This window comes from Notolepis coatsorum (genome assembly GCF_963971535.1).
Source record: "Notolepis coatsorum genome assembly, chromosome: 16".
In the NCBI taxonomy this organism is placed as follows: domain Eukaryota; kingdom Metazoa; phylum Chordata; class Actinopteri; order Aulopiformes; family Paralepididae; genus Notolepis; species Notolepis coatsorum.
The window spans coordinates 34,287,167-34,312,103 of NC_140180.1; the positions used below are offsets into that span (position 1 = coordinate 34,287,167).

The 24,937-nt window shown below is 44.6% G+C and overlaps 1 long non-coding RNA gene across 1 annotated transcript; it reads right to left on the bottom strand.

The window, feature by feature from the left end:
- Nucleotides 1-14,164: 14,164 nt before the first annotated feature.
- Nucleotides 14,165-14,955, bottom strand: LOC311242816. Its single transcript, XR_014620640.1, has 3 exons — nt 14,885-14,955; nt 14,458-14,623; nt 14,165-14,272 (listed from the first exon to the last, which is right to left on the bottom strand). It is a non-coding gene; the product is annotated as an uncharacterized lncRNA (long non-coding RNA).
- Between the last annotated feature and the right edge of the window lie 9,982 nt (nt 14,956-24,937).

Here is a 24,937-nt window from a genome sequence, read left to right on the forward strand (position 1 = left end):
AGTACACTAGCTAAAGACACGACGAACCGCTGGGTAATGCTACACACGAACGAACTGTGGCCGCACGATATACAATAAATGAACGACTATTTACTTCACATTATATTAGGTCGAACTCGACGTTACTTCATTAAACTCTGACACTTTTACTATTCTATTCGCACGTGGTTCTCAATGCTCTGTTAGACGCAAGGTTGCTCACTTCACTGCACGTTGACTCGTGGTGAAGGTGGGTAAGGTACTGAACGAGGCTGAACTGAACTACTGGTGTGCGCACCTTGCGCTGTATTTATACTTAAGTGAATATCTAGTCCCAAACCGCAGTCTTTGTCTGGTATCAATACGCTGACTCCGGGCATGTTCTGACATGCCTGAACTTGTCTTTGAACTTGTCTTTGAACCTGCCGTCGGGGGCTTGCGCGCTGGCGCCTGGGGGCGCTGTCCAATAGGAGAGCGAATATTACTCTGGTTTGAACGCAGGTAAAGGGATATTCCGTGTATATATATAAATAATATACAAAGTATATCAAACAATAAAGGTAGATTCTCAGTTTAATCTGGCCCTTCACAACAGTTCCCCTTTAAAAAAATTTAAATAAACATTATTTTTTTAAATGGCTAAAAGTGATTTTGTAATTTTGCAACCGTGGGTCTCACAGGGTACTTTTAACCCTGTGAGGCCCAAATAAAAAAGACATTAGCAACTTCAGAGGCCAGAGGGTGAGACCTATAAACACATGAAGGGTGCCGTGACTGAAAAAAAAGGTTGAGAAACGCTGTGTGGCTCTTTGTGGTACCACAGTAATTTGTGGCTCTTAGTCTCTGACTGGTTGGCCACCCCTGGTTTAGCTGGTCGTTCATACTAATACACATTGGCCGTATTAGGGGGTGGGAAACTGATGGGTGGGGATCGGGCGTTGTGGACAGCGACTCCTACAGGTCGGTTGGTGCGCCTGCGCAGTAGAATCAGGAAGTGTCGGGGGCAGCGTGAGCCTCCCACGCGTTACTCCTCGCCACTGAGAGATCGAGCTGCGCAGGTGAAAAGATGCGACTGCTGTTACCTCAAGTACCGGAGGGGACTTGTGCTATGTATGACTAGTCTTAGTCCACATTGCAGCCGGCTTGTGGGAGGCAAGAAACAGCGTTTGTGACAGGGGAGGGTTGAATTGGATGATACGAAATTGGGATGGGAGAAAATATAGAAAAAAAAGAGATAGACAGAGAGAGAGACATTTATAATAATAATTATTATTATTAAATAAAAAAAAATTCTATAGGCTTGCCGTGGTAGTCAGTGATACTGGTGTCATTGTGTTCAGGCATCCATACTTATTGAAAAAATGCTCATATCCAAAAGTAGTAGATAGATATAGGTCATACATGTAGGTATGCATTTGGTTACTGCTTATGGTTTGTAACCGACCCCAATCGCACAACACAAGACAGGTATGAGAGTAAGCCAAAACAGGGCAAATCTTTATTATAGAACAAAGGCGGCACAGTCCCTTTATGGGAGAACACAAAAACACTAGTCAAGGAAAACTGGAAAATGCGGCACTGTGCCTTTAAGAGGCGAACAGGCTAAGGGACTAGGGCTAAAGGACAGGGCCAGGGCTAAATGTCAAGGACCAGGACCAGGGGCACTGGAGAGGGGAACAGGGGAGAACACAAAAACACTAGAGTCAAGGAAATAAGGAAAATGCGGCTCTGTGCCTTTAATAGGCGAACAGGCTAATGGACTAGGGCTAAGGGATAGGGCCAGGGCTAAATGTCAAGGACCAGGACCAGGGGCACTGGGGAGGGGAACAGGGGAGAACACAAAACACTAGAGTCAAGGAAATAAGGAAAATGCGGCACTGTGCCTTTAAGAGGCGAACAGGCTAAGGGACAGGGCTAAGTGTCAGGGACAAAGGCTAAGGGCCAGGGCTACGGGCCAGGGCTGCTTACAGGGATGAGGACAGGGTTCCGACGGCGGAGGCCTGGCAAGGGGACAGGGGCCCGACGGCGGGGGCCGGGCACGGAGACAGGGGCCCGACAGCGGAGGCCGGGCACGGAGGCAGGGGCCCGACGGCGGAGACCTGTCACGGGGACAGGGGCCCGACGGCGGAGGCCTGGTACGGAGACAGGGGCCCGACAGCGGGGGCCGGGCACGGAGACAGGGGCCCGACGGCGGAGGCCTGTCACGGGGACAGGGGCCCGACGGCGGAGGCCTGGTACGGAGACAGGGGCCCGACAGCGGAGGCCGGGGGGAAGAGGCGCCATCCTCCCGTGGAAATAGGGAGCGATGACGTGCCGGCTTGACGTCTGGAGTGGGAACACTGGCAACCTCCCGTAGAGAATTAGAGAGCGAAGGCGGTGTCCCACTCCAGGCACGGAGATCCTCTTCCTCCTCCTCGGGGGGCCGGGCACGGAGACTTGACTTGACTTGACTTGAGACAGGGGCCCGACAGCGGAGGCCGGGGGAAAGAGGCGCCATCCTCCCGTGGAAATAGGGAGCGATGACGCGCCGGCTTGACGTCTGGAGTGGGAACACTGGAAAACCTCCCGTAGAGAATTAGAGAGCGTAGACGGTGTCCCACTCCAGGCAAACGGCGACAGGTGGTGATGGCTGGCACGTCGTCTCACGCCGGAGACGCGGCAGGTGATGGTAACGTACAGGATGGTAACGTACAGAACTCCATGAACACAGAGTGAACACAGATACAGAACGACCCGACCAGGACTGGAAGGGAGGTCCAGGTATATAAAGCCCTCTGGGGCGCTAATCATAAACTATGACAGCTGCGTGAAGGTAGTCCAAGGGTGGGGGCTGGTGAAGAGTAGAGGAGAGTAAATCATCGCAAGGGTGGGGGCTGGTGAGGGAGAGTAGACAGGGAAAAGTTCAGGAAACAGGCGAATCCTCACAGTTACACACACACATAAGTATTCTCAGACCGGTCATTGTGTGTATCACTATATTAAAAAAAAAATTATGGTACCATGAGGTGCAAGCATAGTCGTAGTACCCTTGAATGAGTGCTCCTGCCAGAGTCTTCAGAGTCTTCGAAAAAACATCCAGGACATCACGGAAATGTTCAGGTAGTCAAGAGACTCACCAGGCAAAGGTGCCGACAGGGACTTGACCGCACAGAAGCGGTGATCACACAGGGAATATCCACAGGAGCATGAAAACGTCCCAGCAGGAAAACGACGCTGACGTCTCACACAGGGGACGCGGCAGTCGGGGTAGGATGTAGATGGCCGCCGACGTCTCACACAGGGGACGCGGCAGTCGGGGGTAGGATGTAGATGGCCGCCGACGTCTCACACAGGGGACGCGGCAGTCGGGGGTAGGATGTAGATGGCACGACGTCTCATGCCGGAGACGCGGCAGTAGATGGTGGCAACAAGATGACCTGGCAAGGAGTGAAAGGGAGTCTGCAATACTTGTACTCTCATCCGAGCTGATTGCAAACTCCTCTCAGGTGCGTGAAGCAGACTGTTCGGCACACCCCCTCGTTGAGAAGCGTGCAGTGTTTACCCAGCCCTCACATTGCCTCTAGGATGGAACCTAGGTATGTAATTTCATCTTTCCTTGTGACAATATTGTCACCCACTGTAACTGAAAAGCTGTCAGTCTTGGAGTTTGTTATTTGAACCGAAGAGAATCATTCTGTGTCATTCTGTGTTCAGGCATTCACTGAGTAAATGAATTGCCTAGTGCCCCTCACAAACACAAGCAGAGCCACCAGACAGAAACCACACTGGACTAAATCAAATTATAGGGAAACAAAAAGAAACACATTGGAAATAATCAACCCAAAACCAGAGCAAATTGAAATGCAAACACAGCAGCAAGATTTGTGAGCTGCTGTGACAAGAAAAGGACATCCAACGGAATACAACCACCATAAAGACTGTACAAGAAATTCCTTCTGTAATGTACTGATTTCTTTTGATTTCTCTGTTTGATTGTTTTGTTTTGTTTGGCTTTGGCAATGTAAACATATGTTTCCCATGTCAATAAAGCCCATTTGAATTGAATTGAGAGAGAGATAGGCGACGTCATCTTTCCTTCACAAAGTGCATCGATGCGTAAGCTGTCAAATGAAGCAGTCCGTGTTTAGACAGCGCGGGTCACCAAAACACCAAACTCGTCACACACCAGCCAGTGGCTGATACTGTAGTTCACGTAGCCCGCTTGAATGAACTGCGAGAGATAATTCATAACATTCACGCGCACTCTGCCATACAGTAGTTAATGTTTTAGCGCGACGTGGGTATACAGGACTGGCGAGGATGAAAAGCATGTTAGACTATAGTATTGGAACCGCTGCTGCAGTTTCTGTCGCACATAGAAGCAGACTCGGGATGAGTTACAGAGCATTATTCTGCTTAGCTTAGTTGAAATACTCAGTTAGCAGATAACATTGCAGTAGTTAATGTTTTAGCGCGACGTGGGTATATACACTGGTGAGGTTTGCAAAGCATATTGGACTACTTTTAATTCATAACGTTCCGTCGAGTCCGCGAGGAGCTGGAAACACAGCCACATCAAATATTCCACAAAAAAAGGGTTTCAAGTATTAAAAAAATTATTATCCAATCTTCTCAATCTTTAGCAATAACATTTCAGAATGGGAGCTCGTAAAGTGCATAAAATATAGGCTATGCGGTGCGTGAAATTGGCTATAGCCATTCTACAACAATTTAATAGGCTGAATCGTTTTTTCAAGCTGTTATTCGTTTTAATAAGGGATATGTACATGTACATTTACATTTAGTCATTTAGCTGACGCTTTTATCCAAAGCGACTTACAAGTTCAGAAAGTTACTGAATGTGCTCATAATTCTCCAGAATAAACTTTTAATTCATAACGTTTGGGTCCCTGAGGAGCTGGAAAAACGGTGTGTATTCTCGAGAATGATAATGCAGGTTATATTATCCTGACTAAACTTGGAATACCAGAAAATAGATCTTATAGACGGTATGATTTGTTGGAGAAATATGCAGCCCCATGGCGAGATATCCTCGCGAGTGAGAGCTTTTCAGCTGAGAGCAGTGAGTTCAACGACAGACAGCGACAATGTGAGAAACAAACAACCCCTCCCCCCGCTCGCTCTGAAGAATGATATGCATATTAGATCACTTAGTGATTTAACACCTATCAGCGCACACGCCGCTGTTTGTGTGTGCGCGCGTGCATGTACGTGACACGTTGTAGTACCATGAATACGGAGATCATTTAGAACTATACAATTTAGCAAGAATTAAACATATTTACAAGTCGTATTACGTTTAGCAAGTAAGGAGACATATAGATTACATCTCAAAGCACTCTAAATTGTAATTCTTCTATTTGACAGATTTCTGAAAAGATGTACTTTTTGAGCATTTGGGAGAAATTATAAATCCTTTTGTTCTCCGCCGACGGGTTCAAAAAGCCCCATTGGGCTCTCAAGGGTTAACCGAATTGGTGAATTTGGTGTTCACGGCGAAGAGGACAGACGTGAATTGGGCCAATTTATTTTAGATGATCTCAATGAAGACACTGAGGCCGAGCCAGAGAGCGAGAGTGAATCCGACAATGATGACGTTATCCCGGATCCGGAAAGCAACGCTACAGGTGAATTTGTGCCGGAGGCTGTGTGCAAGGAGAAAGATGCACCGCTTAACACATTCGGGACGGGCCACTTTCGAATCCACCGGTTGAGGACCAACCACATGTTGTTTTTAGAGATGTTCCGATACCATTTTTTCCTTCCCGATCCGATTCCGATACCTAAGCTTTGGGTATCGGCCGATACCGATACTGATTAGGGATGCACGATAATTATCGGGCCGATATCAGCAATTATGACGTCATCCCGATAAACCCGATAACGTTATTGATAGCTCCGATAATATATAATACATTTTTTGGTTAAAAGAAATCCGGTGTGAGTGGATTTGGATGAAGGGCGCTTGTTTTTATTATAGCCTCCTCCTGTTTTGCCAGTACTGTGGTACGACTGACAGCGTGTGGTTTAGGAACAGGGAGTTTTTCACAAATCCAGCGCTCCCTTTCTTGGCTGTGACGTAGTCACGTTACATTCGGAGGCAGACAGTCGATCTGCCAATTACGTCCCACCGCTTGCACCCACCTCTTCTTCTTACCACCAATCAGAAGCTCTCGTTCGTTTATTTACCTCCGGATTGTCGGCCATTATTCTACTCGGAGCTCAGGCTAATAACATTAGCTCCCTGCCAGCCACATTGACAAGTACCAGCGCTTATACATTACTGGCAAATGTCTTGTTGCACTTGTGGCAACGAGCGTTGTCAGCATCGACTTTAGTAAAATAGACCCAGACTTTTGAACGTTTCGTTCTGTCCGCCATGATGAGAGCAGAGCTGTCTGTACTCGGCAGCACCCGTGTGTGTGTGTGAGTGAGTGTGTGTGTGAGCACAGCCCGCTCCTCGCGCAGGCAGAGACACCGAGGCAGGCGAGATATAGAAAACGGCCAACAAGATTAGTTTGCGACGTTTAAATTCCTCAAAAAAAACTCCATAATTTCCCGAGTACCGATAGCAGTACCGATGACGTCGGAGCTTATAAATACTAAAAAAAAATATATATACATTTAAAAAAAATAATTATAATACAATACATATCGGTTATCGATATCGGTTATCGGCTTGAGGAGCATAAAGTTATCGGTATCGGTGTCAAAAAATCAATATCGTGCATCCCTAATACTGATCCGATACCAGTGCATACTTTTTTTTTTACAGCTACTGTTTTATATATACTGTGTTTTAGTAATAACTATAAAGTAATGGTATGTATTCAACAACAGGTGATTGTATAGATTAGTATTAGTATCAGTAATTGAAAATTATCTCAATGAGTTCACCCACAGAAAGGTTGTTGGCACATTAGTTCCACACTGACATTATTCGTTGCTGCACTTGCTTCCACAAGGCTGTTTAAGTAGCAGTAGTTCGTTGTGATTTTTAATGCAAAATAAATATTCAACATTCTCTTTTGAGACTCCGCCTCAGACTCTTATCATTTGGCACTAAAAGCTAAACATTGTCACCGATATGGCTGTCCGCAATGTCATTAATTGTGTACGCGAGGTGGTCGATCAGTGACGACGTTAACGTGAGCTAGGTTAGCTAGCATGAGCTACCGGTAGATGGAAAGTCTGTAACGTTACTGGTGAAAATGTGATTTACCTTGGAATACTCCTATGCCAACTTGCTGTACTTTGGTAGGCAGGTCTGCAGCCATTATTGCTGGATTATGAATAGCCCCAACTTTAGCCAAGGTAACGTTAAAGCTAAAACTTTAACGTTAGTTAACGCTAGCTTTCGGTTAGCTGTTCAATGCTAATAACACCACCAAGCGAACCCATCAGAACTCCCCGTCAACAGCGCACTCTGTCGGGAAGATGGCATGAAAGTATCTGCTGTTAAAATGACAAATGGCATTGACACTTTCATTCACGGTCGGTTAAAAACACGTTTGTTTTATAATGCTCACTCAGCAGACCGCAGTGTTGTTGATAAATTACGTCATATGGTATCGGAGCGCATAATTAGAGGGTACTCGCCGATACCGATACATTTCCGATACTGGTATCGGAACAACAACTTGTTTTGGCTTTTATTCCATTGTAATAACCTACTCGATGTCACCGAGCGGCACTGCAGATCTACCCTCCTCTTCCTGGGAAATGCTCTGGGGATCCAACCGGCCCACGGTAAGATCTTTTTCACGTAAATGACACGCTGATCAGGCATTGTTATCATACTCAACCAGCCGATCAATGAATGTGGCTACTGTGGCTAACACGGTTATTGGTAATCAATAATCAGAAACGACGTCCCCCGCCCCTTTCATGCATTCATGGTTGAGGATCGTACGGATCATATGCACTTTGAGTTTTAACTGTAGCTTCTGTATAACCGAAATGCCATTGGATATAACTAGGGGTGCACGATATAGATTTTTTGACCCCGATACCGATAACTTTCTGCTCCTCAAGGCCGATACCGATAACCGATATTTATTGTATTATATATATTTTTTTAAATGTATATTCCTGTAGTTTTGACCTAACCAGATTTATCATGACATGAGTGTTACTACTATGAACAAAACAAAGCCAAGACAACAGTTTTGACTGATAAGTGACCATATTTATTTTTCCAAATAAATATAATTTGAATCAGAAAATTCACAATCCGTCAATAACTTATAATACATCCAACCTAACAAGTCACCTGCAACATCACCACCGTTGCAACTCCTGATTAATTGAAAATGGGGGACCCTGATGTAAACAAGACGAAATACTTTCTCTGGTCTGCATCTCTTAACAATTATGTGTATTGAGCTGTACTGTACCCATTCTGCAATCTGTTAATAAAGTTTTCAATCAATCAATCAATCCGCTACAATGGTGTGTTAAAAGCCTTCGATGACGCGCGAGCAGCTAAAGCTGCTGTGAATCCAAAGCCAGCTACAAAGGAACCCGCAGCGCTTGTACCTATTGACGTTTGCTAAATTAAAGAAGTTTGACAGAAATGACCCAAGGGCTCAAGCCGCTAGCTTTTAAGCAGTGCTTGGTGGTGCAAATTAACCTGGCTACTACGGAGAAATAAGTGACTGCATATGCAACCGAGGGTTGCATCACAGTCAGTGTTCGAATTATGAGGGGGCCAATGCTATAGTCTGAGCCCCCATAGTCAAGACCCCCTGTGGGGGTCTCTCAAAAAAATTATATAATCTCTTATTTTTTTTTATGTACGAATTAGTATTATTTATGTTACCTAAATAAATTGTTAATGATCATATTTTTCTTTTCAGTTTTTAAAAGAACAGAGTAATTAATGTTGTGGAATAGGCTGCATTTCACCTCCAAGCCGATATGCGTCGCCCATGAGCGTCGCCCATAAGTTCAACGCTACTCCAACCTAGTGAAGAAGAAGCAGCTGCTGTAAACAGAAGGCTGCCGGTCCGTGTCCTGGAACTGAAAACATAAACACTAAACAGTACACCGCATGCCGCCAAAAAAGAGGCTCAACCCGCCGCAAGGCTGTACAAAGCTGGACAGCTTTGGTTTTATAAAATGGCCAAAGACTGACGCTGTTAGTGTAGCAGCTAGCAGCACTACTGTCACTGAAGTTGACACTGCTAGTGCTAGTACTAGTGTTAGCTCTGCTGCTCCTGCGTGCTGAAAGGATAATATCAACCATCAATTAATACCCTTTGATATTAATATCTTATATTTAAACCCACCCTTGCTAAGTCTGTGTTCCCTCTCCTGCATTTGGGTGACCTGGTGACCTTGTGGCTCTAGCCCCCTCTCACACACACATGCGGGCCTCACACACACACATAGTTTGCACACACTTGCAAACACATACACACGGATAGCCTCACACACACACATACACATGTCTCCCTTACACACAACGCACACTCATACACACTTACAAACACATACACACAGATAGTCTCAGACACACATGGCCCTAGGCCTCCCTCACACACACCACACACATCTCCTCCACTAATGCCCGCTCTTAACTGGGCGATTTTCGGCCGTCCCAGACGAAAGATGACCAATCATGGCATAATCTGTGGTCGTGGGTGAAATCGTGGCTCCAAGACGCTGGTCGTACGTCGCACAGTGAGAGAGGTTCAAAGATGACCGACGTGCAAGTCTTGCGATCAAAGATGCCTGCGACAAATATCTGACAGTGCTTGATATTCTATGACCAGCGTCAGCTACCAACCAATAGAAATGCAGCATGATGACGTGTGATCAGTGCGACCGCATGATGACGTGTGATCAGTGCGACCGCACATGTGCGTTTATGTGAGACTGTACAAATCCAATATGCCGCACCGCAAACGGACGCCAATTGTGTGGAGTCATATCAAAGAGGAGAGGCTTGTTGAGTTGTGGCAACAGAAGCCATGTCTGTATGATGTGTCCTCCAGCTGTTACCATGACCGCGTACAGAAGGACAAAGAATGGAAGGAAATAGCGGAGGAATTGCAGCTCCCGGGTGAGTTTAACGTTAGTGGCTAGCTAGCTAGCTAGCGGCTGGCTAGCTAGCTAGCTAGCACACACACACACTATGCAAGTACAGTCTTGTTTCTGTCAGCCCACTTTCAGTGTACATTAACTAACGTAATGTTGTTATTGCGCTTCACAGCCGAAGAGGTGGTAACTCATGCAGCGTCCCTGCGCACCCAATACGGGAAGCTATTGCATCCCAAACCGAGTAGAAGTGGGACAAAAGACCCAACCCAGCGACAGACATGGATACTGAAGTACCTGGACTTCCTCAAGCATCATGTATTGCCTCGTCAGTCCTACAGCACCCTGGAGGTATGTGTATATTTGGAAATTGACAATAATAACGTACTTACTGTACATACCACTAAAGTTGTCAGACCGTTTATTTCTTAATAATGAATACTATAGTCTGTGGTGGCCTTGACTTCTTAAATTTCTCTTTTAATTACACGTTTAAAATCAACTGGATGAACGTTTCTCTGTAACCCATTCTATTTGGAATTTTATACCAAACTATATATTTTCCATATATCTACAAACTATATACTGTAGCCCCCTAGCCTTTGTAAAATACCCTGTAACCCACTGCCTCTCGTGGTTTATTGCTTAATTATCACCTTGTACTGTGTCCTACAGTTCACAAATGGTGTCACCTGCATAATCATTGTGTGTATACTTGGTCAATAAAGATTATTCTGATCCTATGTCCTTCATCCAGCTAGATGATTCAATGCCAGTGACGGACAGCTGTGCTGACACTGCTGAACAAGATCCAGAGAGTGATGACCTTGGGGAATCAGCGGCGTCAGAATCCTCAGCACAGGACCCACCAACCCAAGTGTCCAACGTGTACCGTAGCCGTACATCCACACCCTCACCCGCACCCACACCGGGTGGTCAGGCAAAAGTGGTCCGGCAAAGGAGCAAGCCATGGGAGAGAGGGCTGAACCTTGAGAGAGAGAAAATTGACCTCCTCAAGCAAGTAGTTTCAGACAACAAAGATGATGATGAAGATGTAATTTTTGGTAAACAGGTGGGCAGTGAGATGCATCACGTAACAGATCCTGTTGAAAAAATGCGAGCAAGACGGTCCATCATGAGGATGATTTATGAAGCTCAGGACAGAAGCATGTCAATACGTCAACAGATGCAGGGTCCTGCATCACAGCCGATGTATCACACCTTCCCACACAACACACCACACCAGCGGCAAACCTTTCAACCCTACCACCAGCCTCCTGCCACTCCCAGTTCTCAACCGTCTAGTAGCTACATGGGGATGCTCAGTGAAAATTCAGATACGCAGGCTGAATATGATTTCTGATAATCAGTACAACTGGTAGTGTGGTAGTGCCATTGTCCACTTGTTTTTTTTCTTGTAATTTTAATGATGTATATTTTCTGGGTCTGGTGGCCGTGGGCTCTGACTGGGGGGGGCCGTGGTTCGGGGTCTCTGCGGGTCGAGGCATTAAAGAGGCGTGATGCTTTGGCCCGCGGGGGTGCCGGACACCGGGTCCTCCGGGGTTGGGGTTCGCGGCTTCCGGGCTCAGGAAGCCCTTTTTTTTTTTATAGTAAGTTTTATTTTCCTTATACTTTGCACTTTATTTGAAGTTTTCTAGCCCCTGTTGAGCAGTGAACAGTAAGTTCATATACTGTAATTTCTTAATTTCTTTGATATCTTGAAGCACCTTATCTTACATTCTGAAACACCTTATTTTACATTCTTTTTTTGTGATCAAAAGGGGGAGCAGAGCGAGCGAGTGCCATTGTCCACTTGTTTTTTTTCTTGTAATTTTAATGATGTATATTTTCTGGGTCTGGTGGCCGTGGGCTCTCACTGGGGGGGGGGGGGGGGCGTGTTTCGGGGTCTCTGCGGGTCGAGGCATTAAAGAGGCGTGATGCTTTGGCCCGCGGGGGTGCCGGACACCGGGTCCTCCGGGGTTGGGGTTCGCGGCTGCCGGGCTCAGGAAGCCCTTTTTTTTTATAGTAACAGTTTTATTTTCCTTATACTTTGCACTTTATTTGAAGTTTTCTAGCCCCTGTTGAGCAGTGAACAGTAAGTTCATATACTGTAATTTCTTAATTTTTTTTATATCTTGAAGCACCTTATCTTACATTCTGAAACACCTTATTTTACATTCTTTTTTTGTGATCAAAAGGGGGAGCAGAGCGTATATATACTGTATTTGTATATACTGTATAGAAATACTGTAATTTCTTAATTTTTTTGATATCTTGAAGCACTTGATATTCAAATAAAAAAATAATTACTTTGATAAACCATTCCAGTTTCATTTATTTACATTTCTCAGACAAACAAGGAAATAGAATGAAATTAATAATAAAGCAGTTATAATAAAGACAAAGAAAATGATTAATTGGGAGACACCATTACTGTTATGCCAGAGCAGAGTATTTCACGTACCAATCAGGGGCTGCATTCCACTGCAGGACAAACAGCAGTTTTGGCTTTGGGAGAGTAACTCATGTTGAACTTTCCTAGACCATGGAAATAATATAGCACGGAATGGTACTGGTACTGTGGTACAAGTAGGCTGGCAATATGTAAATAAAATAATTCGTTTATAGTCTTGAGAAGGCGTCTGCCAAATCTACTGCTGGTAACTTGTATCGGGATTATCAATGACCCGTGTTAGATTGATATTTCAATTTTGTAGAACTTCAGGGTCAATGTCCAGCAGTCTTACTTCCATCCAAGAACATCTACAAGTAAGCTAGTGACCACTGTCCCTGTTGTCCATTCCTCCCAGGAATCAGGGTCCTCATTAATTTTAATTAATTGTGGGGACCTAGTCTATTAACATTATATCATCAACAGTGTATATTTGCATATCGTATATGTCACAAATGTAACAGTACTATATACCTGTATGTCATGCATGTCCCTATGTGCCTTTAAATAAAACAGAACAACAAGGTTAGCCTGTAGGCCTACCTATATGGTTATCGTATTTAACGTGTGGATATTTACGTAGCTTAACATGTAGGCCTACATTTGAACTCGATAGGCCCTACAGAGGACTAGTAGGCCTAGGCATATGTTATTTTCTTTTAGGACATGTATAATGATTTTAGGCCCAACAGTTAGGCTATGGTGTATAGGCCTAGTGTTCAAACACCATCTTTATAACCAAAAAAGTACAAAAGGACATTACAACATGTCTTCCTGCCAATGCACAGAACATGATGGTGAGACAAAGTATTGTTTCAGTGTGTCGCGCTGCTCCTTTGCAGTTCTGTTGGCATTCCGATCCCTGCTAGCAGGCACTGATGCCAGGGCGGCATCACTGCGCCAGCTCCCAGGGATGATGTGGTGGTCCTCATCCTCCGTGTCGACCAGAGCAGGGGGGATGTAGGTGTCTGTGGCCTGGGCTCGTAGGTAGTTGTGCAGGGAGAGAGCAGCCAGGGTTACCTGGGACACTGTATCTGGTTCTAGGGGAATGATGGTGAGAAAGACTCGCCATTTGTTGGCAAGTATGCCAAACGCATTCTCTACAACACGCCTCGCTCTTGACAGTCTGTAGTTGTAGACACGCTGGTCATGGTCAAGCTGTCTGAAGGGGTATGGCTTCATCAGGTGTGTGTGGAGCGGAAAAGCCTCGTCTGCAATGAACATGAAAGGGGTGACTACATCTGTACCTGGCAGACTTTGGGCTGGCGGGACATTTAACTGGTTGCTGTCCAATGCCTTTTTCAGGTCACAGTGGGCATAAACACCTCCATCAGACACTCTGCCCTGGGTTCCAATATTCGCATAGAGGAAACGATAATTGGCGTCTACAACAGCCATCAGGACCACAGAGAAACGAGACTTGTAGTTCCTGAAGGTGCTCCCACTGTTGCCTGGTGGGCGGATGGTGATGTGTTTTCCATCTATGGCTCCGAGACAGTGAGGGAATTGCCAATTCTCCTGGAAGCCACTGGCCACTGCTCTCCACTCAGCCTCTGTAGTCGGTGTCTACACAAACAGACAGACAGACTGCATCAGAACAGTGACATGAATCTATCAATATTTATCTGATCTAGGTATGATTGTCCCATATGTTACATTCTAGCTGCTTCTAAATGGATCTTACCGCCAGGTGATCCTTCTTCAGGACCTGGTGCAACACCTTGCATGTCTCCTTGACAATCACACCAACAGTGCTCTGTCCAATACGGTACTGGAAGCTCAGGGAAGTGAACGACTCTCCTTTCAGCATGGAGAATGATTGTAGAATATCATTTATGTATGCGCGTCGACAAATAAATGTGCCAAACTGCAGCATATCAGAACTATTAGACTGACACATTCTATAGTTACATTCTGGTCACCGCGGATACACTGTAGCCTGAGTTCACTTGGGTTTACCCTCCACTACAACCCCTGATTATTACCTGTTGCTAAGTATCGCAGTGTGATGGACAGTCTCTCTCTGGCAGTGATCGCTCTCCTCATCTGGGTGTCTGCTTTGGAGATATAAGGAGCCACCAGCTGTAGCAGATGATCGAACTGTTCCACATCCATGCGGAGTAGACTTCTGAATCCACTTCGATCATCTGTCTAGAAGTACAACAGGCAGACTTTAATGAGTGCATTGAGAACAACACAAGCTAGCAGTGAGGTAAACAAGCTCAACATTCATTAGGAGGGTACGACACATGTAGCGTTAGCATGCTGACGTTAGTATCTAGAAGTACAACAGGCAGACATTAATGAGTGCATTGGGAACAACACAAGCTAGCAGTGATAACAAGCTCAACATTCATTAGGAGGCTACGACACATGTAGCGTTAGCATGCTGACGTTAATAACGTTACTTACCTCAAGTTCCATTTGCAGGACTGGCATTCCCAGTTGGCCTCTTTTCCCTAGCCACGACTTTGTTCTCTTTCTCTCTTTTTTTTTTAAATATAGCCGGCCTCTCTGGGCACATAAAAGCCACTATGGCAAGTGTTCGCTTCCTGGACATTGGCATGTTCACAGTCTGCTTCTTCTTCGTATCACGACCGTCTTGTTTACAACTCGTCAGGTTGACGCACACTGATGACACACAGGATAACGCTTTATGATGATGCTACGCTTTATTATGACGCTACGTAGTCTGCGTCGTAGCCTACGATTCTCATCGCAGTGTACATGCATCAGATTGATGGTCGTACCCAAGATTATTCAATTTGTGTCGCACAGTGTGGCTTGCAAGGAACTTATAAGATGCAAAATATCTCCCAGTTAAGAGCGGGCATTAGTCATTATTGCCTCCTCTTCCGACGCGCACACGCACACACACTCACGTACACACACACACACATAGCTCGCGTGCACTTACATACAAGCATAATTGCTTCGAACTCTCAATGATCTGCCTCAAGTGTCATGATGAGAACGGACTTAAAGAGTAATGACTAGGGTAGGACAATGAGCACACTCATATACACACAGACATGCAGGCCCCCACAACCGGAGGACTGCAGATGGCTCATTTAGCTCAAGCCCCCACCTCTACGAGGAAGCATGTACTGAAAATCCCCCGGAATCCCCCTCCCTCGTATCTTCTATTCCCGCTCATATTCTCTTTGTCCTCAACGATGACGGTGACAGCTATCAATCATCAAACCAGAAAGAGGTGTGTCCAACGACAAATGTATAAATGAGCTGACTTCTGTATTATCGGGGCCTCTTTGCAACTGTGCCCTCCCTGCGAGGGGAGTACATGTCAAATGGGGTCCAGATTGTGTTATATGCGTTGTCTGTGAGAGTTCAGTAAACTGCAGACTACCACATCTGACTCGTGTCTCGTCTCTGCTCGCCTCGCCGACATTCAATTAAAAGAACCCAGGGTTAATTTACAGTATAAGTGGAAGATCCGAGAGTATATCATGATCCTTTTCATTGGAGGCACCGTAGGTTACATTATAAGGGAAGGCACGGGGGTAGAACCTTTTAGTGCAGTGCACCTGTTATTGGCAACCGCGCCGGTTGCCACTGCCAGACCTGACTTGCGCTGCTACTCAACCACCACAATGCTGGGGTCCGAGTCAGTGGAACTTTTGGAAAAATAAATATAGCTGGTTATTTGCCAAGGAGGGATGCATTGTCTGCCTTCCATGTAAAAACGCCAAGATATTGTCAAATAAATCATTTGGAGCCCATTTGGCAGAGCAGTGGAGGAATGTGACTGTGACTAGCTCTCAGAGCAAGAAGTTTAGGAAGAACATATACTTGCACAGTGATAGCGTTGCTCATAAGCAAGCTATAGAAATAGAAAGTCAAAACCAGAAGGAAGTACTTCCAAAAAAAGTGAGCGAAATCACATCTGCTTTGCTCAAGGAGACAGCCAGTTCATTCAGGGCAGCATATACTGTCGCTAAAGAAAGGTTGCCTTATACCAAATTGAACCCCCTTATGACACTTAATGAGTTGAACGGTGCGACAGTCGGGCCGCGTGTACCGCTTCAGCAACGGATCCTATTTCCGGGGTTGCCCTGATTGGCCGTGACGGCCACGTGACACGCCGCGGCCACGCCCCGCGGCAAAACGCCGAGGCTGCTGTGTTTCACTGCCGCTTCCCCACTTCAACGCCAGTGCAGCAGCAGCAATTGTAGCATTTTGGATAAAAGTATTCTGTACTTCTGTATGACAACAATGTATGCCTTTCAAATGTTAAATGATAAATGATTAAGCGTGGCGCGATGTGAAAGGCAGTGGGGCACATCTCTGCACTCGGGAGATGTGGCGCGACAATGATAAGCATTTTGGATAAAAGTATTCTGTACTTCTGTATGACAACAATGTATGCCTTTCAAATGTTAAATGATAAATGATTAAGCGTGGCGCGATGTGAAAGGCAGTGGGGCACAGCTCTGCACTCGGGAGATGTGGCGCGACAATGAGAAGCATTTTGGATAAAAGTATTCTGTACTTCTGTATGACAACAATGTATGCCTTTCAAATGTTAAATGATAAATGATTAAGCGTGGCATGATGTGAAAGGCAGTGGGGCACAGCTCTGCACTCGGGAGATGTGGCGCGACAATGAGAAGCATTTTGGATAAAAGTATTCTGTACTTCTGTATGACAACAATGTATGCCTTTCAAATGTTAAATGATAAATGATTAAGCGTGGCGCGGTGTGAAAGGCAGTGGGGCACAGCTCTGCACTCGGGAGATGTGGCGCGACAATGAGAAGCATTTTGGATAAAAGTATTCTGTACTTCTGTATGACAACAATGTATGCCTTTCAAATGTTAAATGATAAATGATTAAGCGTGGCGCGATGTGAAAGGCAGTGGGGCACAGCTCTGCACTTGGGAGATGTGGTGCGACAATGAGAAGCATTTTGGATAAAAGTATTCTGTACTTCTGTATGACAACAATGTATGCCTTTCAAATGTTAAATGATAAATGATTAAGCGTGGCGCGATGTGAAAGGCAGTGGGGCACAGCTCTGCACTCGGGAGATGTGGTGCGACAATGAGAAGCATTTTGGATAAAAGTATTCTGTACTTCTGTATGACAACAATGTATGCCTTTCAAATGTTAAATGATAAATGATTAAGCGTGGCGCGATGTGAAAGGCAGTGGGGCGAGTGATTAAACAGCTCTGCACTCAGAAAAAAAATGTGGCGCGACAATTGCTGCTGCTGCACTGGCGTTGAAGTGGTGAAGCGGCAGTGAAACACAGCAGCCTCTGCGTTTTGCCGCGGGGCGTGACCGCGGCGTGTCACGTGGCCGTCACGGCCAATCAGGGCAACCCCGGAAATAGGATCCGTTGCTGAAGCGGTACACGCAGTCGGGCCAGCTCACCGATCCGATCCTTCTTGTGCAAAGATCATAGAGCACATTGCCACAGAGATGAAAAAAAAAATCTCATGTCAAATCGCAGGATTCACGTATCAGTATAACACTGGATGAAAGCACAATTCATGGGAAAGCTTACATGATCATTTATGTCAGATGTGATGTCACTGGGGATGGAGATGTGGACAAAGTTTTTCTTGACCTTGTTGAACTTGATCAGGGCACAGATGCAGAGTCACTGTGTAATGCGCTGAAAACCAGCCTTCAGGCAGTGGGGATGGATGAAGCCTTTCTAAGGAAACATCTAATCAGCATAGCCACAGACGGGGCAGCTGCTCTAACTGGGAGAAAGACTGGACTCATAGCTAGACTGAAGCAGGATTTCCGTCAACTTCAGTCAGTTCATTGTCTGGCTCATCGTTTAGAATTAGCAGTGAATGACTCCTTGAAGGAAGTAGCTGGCTGCAATCATTTAGAGTTTTTCCTCGCAAAACTATTCTCTTTACCACCAGTCCACGAAAAATGCAAGGGAGCTACAGGAAGCGGCTGCTGAACTGAATATGCAGATTCTGAAGATCGGACAAGTGTTTACAATAAGATGGGTGTCAAGCAGTTTCAACACTGTCAAAGCTGTGCTGAAGGATTTTCCAGTGTTAGCACATCACTTCAAAACTGCTAGTGAAGATGACTCACATTCCGGTGTTGAGAAGGCCAAGTACACTGGTTTACATAAGCATCTGACATCTACTGGATTTCTTGCTGATTTGGCCACAATGAAAGACGTGTTGCGTGAACTACAACGTCTCTCCCTGAAACTACAGCGACGTGACAATCGAGGTGCTCTCTGCCATGAAGGACCAAGGAGGGAAAACGGAAATTAAAGTGAAAACAGGCATAGCCAGCAGCCACTTCAAAGAGGTCGATCTCACCAAAACGCTGCCTAAGATAAAGAAAACCCAATTATCGATAACCTCACCAGGCGTCTCCCTGATAGTGAGCTGGTAACCATGTTGAAGCCTATGGATCAGCACTTCTGGCCGGAAGAGAGGGCAGAACTTATTCTGTTTGGAGAACGTGAGGTGGTGAAGTTTGCTAAACTTCTCGGAGAGTCTGCCAATGACGCTGTCAATGTGTTTGGAGACTGGAAACTACAAGGTGTGTAATTATTCTTTAGTAGGCCTAATAGAATATACGATTGTATAAAAGTTTGGGTGTGACAACTAAATGTTTTCTCCTTACGGGAGAGTGAAAGGCATGACAACTAACATGCCTCTTCTTTTAGATCTTAATTAAGCTATAGCTTCATGTAATACTCAGTGTGTACTGTACGTGTGTGATGTGTGAAGATGTATGCATGAATAGTCTTGAAAGCATAATTTTTTTTATTTTGTATCTATATTATTATATACATTTCTTTATTTAATTGTTTTTGCTCCACTGGCAGTGCGCCTGCATTTTGGTGTATGCACTAGCAATGACAATAATGGAATCTTGATCTTATCTTCAGGCAAGGCACATCAGGGACAGGGTGAAACCTTGAAAAGACTCATAGTGGCAAGCAACACCATCCTTCTGACCTCTGCAGAGTGCGAGAGGGGCTTTTCTGCTTGCAACGACACAGACCGTAAGACCAGGAATCGGCTGCAAGCTAGGAGCCTTACCGCACTGTTGTTTGTGGACCTGAATGGGCCTCCTATCAACAAATTCAACCCTCTCCCATACATACAATCCTGGATAAAGAAAGGACATCGTACTTCAACATCATGGGTTCCAGGATCACAACCAAAGCCTCCTGAAAACAGAGCACTTTGGTCTATCTTCTCTGTGTAATGGTAAGAGAATGGCTTTTACTTTTAACCAGGCTATTTATATGCATTTACCCCTCATCTGCCTCTGTGTAAGCATAACGTATCTATAGAAAAATGGCAAAAAAAGCATTGGCCGTGACTAACAAGCAGCACTGTCCAGACTCCAAGCCCCCCAATATTCAACCCTACACTAATACAATTTGTCCCTCGGATATAGAGTAAATGTATGTTTGTAACACAACAACTATACATATATAAATAAACAATAAACCTCAAATGTGCTGTCCTTCAACAGGCAGACAGACGGAACCGAAGAGAGAATGAGTGAAGAGGAAAAACTCAGCTGCAGGGAGCGGGCGTGATGGGTCTTCTGGATTCTGGACTGACATGAGACATAGAGCTGTAGGAGGAAAAACTGAGGAAGTTGTTGTTACTGTTGTTTACTTGATGTAATGTTCCTGCTTATTTGGTAACATGCTCCTGGTATTTTGATCATTGTATAGTTTTTGCATTTTGACAGATTTGTGGGAGAAAGTGTTAAGAAAAACGTAATAATTGCCACTTGAGATTACTATATCTATATCTATAGCTTGATGTAATGGCTTCTGATAATGCAGAGCTCTAATTGCAGATGTTGTTATTACTCTCGTGGTCTGAGATAGAAAGGCATCAACCCCTGGCTGCCTGTGTGACACTTTAAGTCGTTTAAGAGGTCATGATGTGGCGGCTGTAGCTCAGGAGGTAGAGCTAGTCGTCACTACTCGCTTTGGATAAAAGAGGTCAGTGGTTTGAGCTAGTCGTCACTACTCGCTTTGGATAAAAGAGGTCAGTGGTTTGAATCCCGGCTCTTTCAGTCTGCATGTCGGTGACATGCTGCAGTAGTTACTTTTCTTCTTGTTGTTCTAAGAAGATGCTGCTACTTCTCATTTATTTTTCATTCAGTTCTTGATTACCTGTGCACATTTGTTTATAACATTATTTATTTTGATTTATACAAGTATTTATTTTATGTTCATTTTATTATGTAAGGGATAATGTATGCCTACGAGAGGTCATTGTCGCAAAATAATTGACCGACACAGAGTTTAAAATACCGAGGCGCCGCACCGAGGTGTTTTAAACGTAGTGAAGGTCAATTATTTTGCGACAATGACCGAGTAGGCTATACATTATCCCGCTTATTACATGGCTAACTTACTAACAATATACCTAATTCATTTGACAAATCGCAGTTGTTCTGTGGCTCTGTCAGCCCAAATAAAGTGATTATTATTATCGCGGGCAGCCTCTGGCTCCGCTGTCAGTGCAGCGCTATACATTATCCCGCTTATTACATGGCTAACTTACTAACAATATACCTAATTCATTTGACAAATCGCAGTTCTGTGGCTCTGTCAGCCCAAATAAAGTGATTATTATTATCGCGGGCAGCCTCTGTGTTCTGGCTCCGCTGTGTTCTGGCTCCGCCCCCTGTCATCGCCGGCACGGCAGTGTCTAATTGCACTGAAACAGTGTGTCAGTGGGCTTGATTGCGAACAGCTGCGCTCTGCGGTCATTATTGAAAAATCTGCGGTCATTATGAAAAATAATGACCGCAGTCGGGGGGCTATTGACCAATCACAAGCAAGCATTTCGGCGAATGTGAAAACGCCATGTAATAACAGATGATAATGTTACTTACTGTATCCTGATAAATGCTGCTGTTGTGCCATACAACTATTTATTTTCCATTAGATTATTTTGTTAGTTTTTGATTTATAAGTGCAGAGACAAATAAATGTTAATTCAAGTTCATAAATTTGGTCTCATTTTTCAGCCACAATTTCAGGAAAAAAAATTGTAAAAAAATAAAATTCAGGGGGCCCCCATAGCTCTCAGATGATAATTCGAACCCTGATCACAGTCATGAAAGGGGATAGATTTGCAGCAGCTCTAGCTGCTCGCGCGTCGTCGTATGCTTTTAATACTTTAAGGACCATCCACGTATATATACGTGTTTCGATTCCATGCGTTGTGGACCAGAGAGCCACGTATATAGCCGTGGCAAGTTGTTATTGTTTTATTCCATATTTATAACTCTATTAACGTCCGCGATCGAGATGCATGACCTACCCACATATTTGATTTTCGAAACATGCAATACCGGCCAGATCCGCTTAGGGGCGCCATCGCTCCACTGCAGTATCATTGAGGGCGATTGTAAAAAAAAAAAAAATGTTTACAGTCTGTGGGCAGATCATATGAGCCTTGATTGCAAACGAAGACCCTCCATCTTTGATCCCGTTACCGAACGCATATTTCAGCCTGGAATAATGGGATTTATGATTAGCCAATGGACATATCGATCTACCAGAATCCGATGACTAATGAAGAAATGCTGCCGGCGATCACATGGCCTGACGGTAGGATACTATTCCCCCAAATTACAGCTGGATTGGACATTGTTTTAAAACCTAACGTGATTGATCACTGACATTGGCTACCTGAACGCACACTCTATTGCTAATCAATAATACTAATCGGCGTTCCCCGCCGCCCCCATTTCATCCATAGATGCTCTGTAATAGTCCGGATGCTACGCAGTTTGTTTTATTTCATTCGTATATATACAGCAGAAATGGCGTTTGATAGAACGGCGCCAACGTTTAGCCTATTATCTAGCTTCCTGGAAAAAAGACGAGACGAAAAGCACGATAAACCTTATATTCACGACGCTATAAAATGACAACCAACCGATAGATTTTTATTTTCTTTAAGCCATTATGAAGGCACGGTGTATGCACTCAAGTGACAATGAGAATGGACAGATAGCAATACTATAAATTATATATATAGCTCTTAGAAAGTACATCGGTTTGTAAACAAACCTCTGTCCTCTGAGGCATAAATCGCCGCAAGACTGTGGTCGCCAAAGTGTTAACACACCATCGTAGCGGTGGTGATATTGCAGGTGACTTGTTAGGTTGGATGTATTATAAGTTGTTGCCCTTTAACCTCCTCGTGGAACTTCTGCATAGCATTTGTTACAAATAGCAAGCAAACTTTTTTCCTCTGAAACTATTCCCACACTACTGATGCCATCTTTCTTTACATCTGCGCTGCTTCGAAACTTACGTGGCTACGTCACAGTCAAGAAAGGGAGCGCTGGATTTGTGTAAAACGCCCTCTTCCTAAACCACACGCTATCAGTCGTACCACAGTACTGGCAAAACGGGAGGAGCCTACAGTGAAAACAAACGCCCTTCATCCCAATTCACCCACACCATATCCTAGCCGGAATCCCTTATAACGCTTATATTCAAGACGCTATCAAATGAGAACGTATTGATGAAAAAATTATTTCTTTAAGCCATTTAAGAGCGTTTTTGCAGATGAAATAATTAACTTTGTTGGAGTCGACGACACAGTGTTGCCATTGTGTTGTCATTGGTGTCAAGTCCGGGGGGGGGGGGGGGGGGTTACATTGGTTTCTAGGTAGAGTAGTCATTATGCATGACAAGATAAATGGCTATGGTTTCTTAGAAGCCCCGTAGCTCAGGAATGAGTAGTATGTTATCAGCATGATATATTGAAAAGTATCCGCCCGATTTGTACAAGTGATGGCTTATTTTGAAGGTATTAAAAAAATTATTATAATAAATGAAGACGCCTCTAAAGGACCCAATGTCTGCTGGGTCACATATTATCACGCAAGGCAAAAAATATAGGTATTAGGGGTGTAACTACGTGTATTCGTCCCGTGAATTTACGGTACGGCCGTCACGGTGCGGTACGCGCAGCCATTGCAGAATGGGTAAAATACAATACGGCTTGTAATACAGACGATTGTTAACTGTTACGTACCCCAGTAAGGAGACGCAACACAAGGCCACAGACAGGGTAGGTGAGAGTGCAGTGACACAAAACCAAGAAAACAATTTGCAAAATAATAGTATTTATTTTTACAAACACAAAAAAAACTCAGCAACACAGAGCAAGGAGGACTACCTAGTGGCACCAAATGAAATACCAAAAGGATATGAAAACCCACCCCCCATTACAGGTGCTAGCGCCCAAAAGTACAGGTGGTGGTGCTCACTCTAAAGCTGGTGTCTTTAACATCAGGTCACCTACGTGATGCAAAATGTAGACCCAGGGTATCTTCCTGGCAACACAAGGCCACAGACAGGGTAGGTGAGGGTGCAGTGACACAAAACCAAGGAAACAATTAGCTAAATAATAGTATTTATTTTTAAAAACACAAAAAAAACTCAGCAACACAGAGCAAGGAGGACTACCTAGTGGCACCAAATGAAATACCAAAAGGAAATGAAACCCACCCCCCTTACAGGCGCTGGCGCCCAAAAGTACAGGTGGTGGTGCTCACTCTAAAGCTGGTGTCTTTAACATCAGGTCACCTATGTGATGCAAAATGTAGAACCAGGGTATCTTCCTGTCCTCAATGTCCCTGTGTGCGAAACAAAAGATTAATCTATATTTTATATTATAGCTATGGATACAATATTATGGTCATTTGACAGTAAGAACCTTCCGTTCAAGATGCAAAAAAAAATAAAAAATCCATCCATATGTTCCCGTTTTATACCGTGGTGAATATGAGTGTTATTTCTGAATGATCGGGGCTAATTCCTGTGAGGGTATTTATAAGCCGCGACGTGTATTATACCAAATCCAATGGCGCTTTGTCCCTACACAGGCTACAGTTAAAAAATCAAATGCATCTTAACTGTTGCCTTGTCCTATTCTCTGTGTGTAGGATTGCACACCCCCGGTCTGCGCTTCACCCCGAGACATCACCAGTCTGGACTCTCCCTGGGAATCACATGTGACCTTCCTCTCTCCTATTGCACATTCCAGTAATTCTAACCCTGTCTGCATGGTACCTAATTAAAACATCCTAAACCGCCTCATTCTCCTCTGCCTTGTGTTCTGCTCTTGGGTTCAAAACCAGACGCCACCCTAACAAGAATAACCTTCTCCATACGGTCCATGATTAAATAAATAGCAGCACAGTGCCTAAGCAACATACTGTATAAGGCCTGTATAGCCCCCGTTTGATGTCAAACAGCAAATTAACCCTGGATCATAAGTGCTCAAATAGCTGAGTCATGTACCTATCTCCTTTTTAAAGCAAATATTTATTTTCCAGCCAAAGTATGTGCAGCCAATGAAGATGATTTGTCTTTGTTGGCTGTCTTCTTTTGATCAGCTTCCTGACTATGCCTGTGCTTTGCAGTCAACTGCTTTCCTTTCTTTTCCGCAGACCCTT